Genomic DNA, 2,327 nt, shown 5'->3' on the forward strand with positions numbered 1-2,327 from the left:
ACCTCTGGTTTCAATTTACTTACTTAGTTATAAATTTTATTGGCCACATATCTTACCACATGGTAACTCTGATTAATTGTATATTAATCTTTAAAATCTTCTGAATCAATGTATGCATTTGAATCAAAAACATTCTAGCTTTTTATACATCCACCAGTCATGGTGACGTAGTCCTTCTCTTGCTGTTCTCGTTTCCAACATAAATTTGAAGTGTGTTTATATATTTTAGATGAAACTACACTGTTTTCCATCCTGCATATCACATATAACCTTAATAGGCTCATTGCCCAACCAAAAGCTCAATTAAATTTGGAGATGCAGAGAAAACGCAAGACATCTACAGGGCAAAGGAGGAAAAATTCTTAATTAGGGTCCAGATGTTTGCATTCACTTTTTCCCACTAGATGGCAGGAGTATTCCAATGCAGCCATGCACAAAATATCTCTAAGCACAAAGCTGAGTTCCAAAGGCTGTGTTTTAAACACTACATAACTGAGCAGAAGCTCATTATCTCCATATAGATAGTTGGCTGTGCTGTAGAAGCTCCTGGAAATGCATCCCCATGGGGCAACTTCAAAGGGTATCCAAGACAGCAGATCATGTGTCTCTCTGAAACCAGATGCTAAGGTAGCGATCTTTTATATCACAATGACAAATATTGCTGCTCTGCTTGGACAACTACCAGGTACAGATATTTTCTGGCATTTATTACTTGGTTTGAGATTGTGGCTTCCTGCATTAGAGCATTAGCGGTTCAGGATAAATCCACAACCTAAATTTAATCTAAATCTAATTCTGCAGTCGCTCCAGAATTAGAACGGAGCCAATGCACGTCTATATGCAATCTATTGAGAGTAAAAGGAAGTGGCTACAGCTTTGGCCAATGTGCTTCTCAAGGCCTCTGGTTGCCATAGTAGTGGATGAGTTGTTCCTCTTGATGGACCAGCAAGTCTTCTCTCATAATGACCACAGTATCCGGGTTCTGCTCAGAGGCTCATGTCTGGGTCGTAGAGTTTGTAGGAAGGAAACTTTCATCAACAGTTTCACTAGTTTCACCCTCTAAGACTAAGGTACAATCGTGAAGGACCACTTTTTAGGTTACTGAAGAATCAGTGCAGTTTAAAATCTCCTTGGACCATCCCAAAATGATAAACCTGATGCCTTTATACTGCTAGTCTTTTTATCTTCTTTTTCCTTGATACAATCATATTTTAGGGACTTTATTACACTCTCATTTCCTCAAATTATCAGTGGTTTATATAAGTAAAATGTTTTAGAGGCTGAACTCTGCACTTATTTACAGACAAATTAGTTTTCTAAAAGGATAAACAATGTTTCTCTTTAATGTCTACTAATTGTCTCTTCTTTTCTCACAGTGTCCATTCTGTGTTATCTTTTTCCCTCTCTCCTCTTCACTTCCTGGATGGATGTCCTTATAAGGAACTGTGCAATTAACCCTTTACTTGGATTTTTAATAATGCAATAGGCAATAATAGCATAATGCAATACTTTACAATTTCATCACAAAGATGATTTTCAGTAGGTGCTAACAAAAAGGTGGAGGGGAGGGGAGGCTTTACCCTGTTTTAATTCCTAAGAATGTTGCAAGATTATTTTAATGCCTTTTCAACTCTACAGATATCTTCCAAAGACAGAATCAGCTGTTTCTTTAATTAATTATCGTGACTGAATGGGCTAACAGAACAGCCTCCCAAATTAAATAGTCATGAAGAGGGTGAATTAGGGACTCATTGGGGGGGGGAGAGACAGGTGGAGAGTGAGTGTCCAGATCCCAAGTTTCCTTACCAACCTTAGTAGCTATTTTTAGTGAAAGCAAAAGACATTGGAGATATGTTTATGTATCTGGCATTATGCCTAATCAGTTCATGAGACACAATGAGTTTTTATATTTCAAAGGAATAGCAACGTACACTATTGGTTGGACAAAAGTATACATCAGGGGATATAATGTTACCTCACACTTAGTCTTAATCATTGGGATTAACATAACATGAGGTTATGAAATTGTTGGCCACCAATTTAAGTGGCAAAATTATAAGTATCCCATAAATAGCACTGTGGGAAATACAGAGATAGCAATATTGAGGCAAAAGAACTTTATGGCAAAAGGCAATTAAACATATTAACCAACTTCTAGAAGAGATGATAGTTTCTCTTCTCAATTTATAATTTTTATATGCTTCTCTATTATTTATATTTTCAGGCAGGGATGTGCAGTCACTAGAGGCAAGGGAGGCGGAGCCTCACCAGTCTCCTCAGGAAAAACAAAGAAATTTAAATATATTTTTTAAAATAATTAAAGCCAA

General features: G+C 36.9%; 1 protein-coding gene across 1 annotated transcript in view; it reads left to right on the top strand.

The window, feature by feature from the left end:
* Positions 1 to 542: 542 nt before the first annotated feature.
* The window catches only part of PIRT (phosphoinositide interacting regulator of transient receptor potential channels), a 14,040-nt gene continuing 12,255 nt past the window's right edge, over positions 543 to 2,327 (top strand). Inside the window, exon 1 of the mRNA XM_087709776.1 lies at positions 543 to 685. The gene's annotated coding sequence lies outside the window, so the exon portion shown is untranslated. The remainder of the gene's footprint in view (positions 686 to 2,327) is intronic.

Source organism: Thamnophis sirtalis, unplaced genomic scaffold (genome assembly GCF_051295495.1).
Source record: "Thamnophis sirtalis isolate CommonGarterSnake01/CBP01778 unplaced genomic scaffold, rThaSir2_p1.2 scaffold_3, whole genome shotgun sequence".
Classification (NCBI taxonomy): Eukaryota; Metazoa; Chordata; class Lepidosauria; order Squamata; family Natricidae; genus Thamnophis; species Thamnophis sirtalis.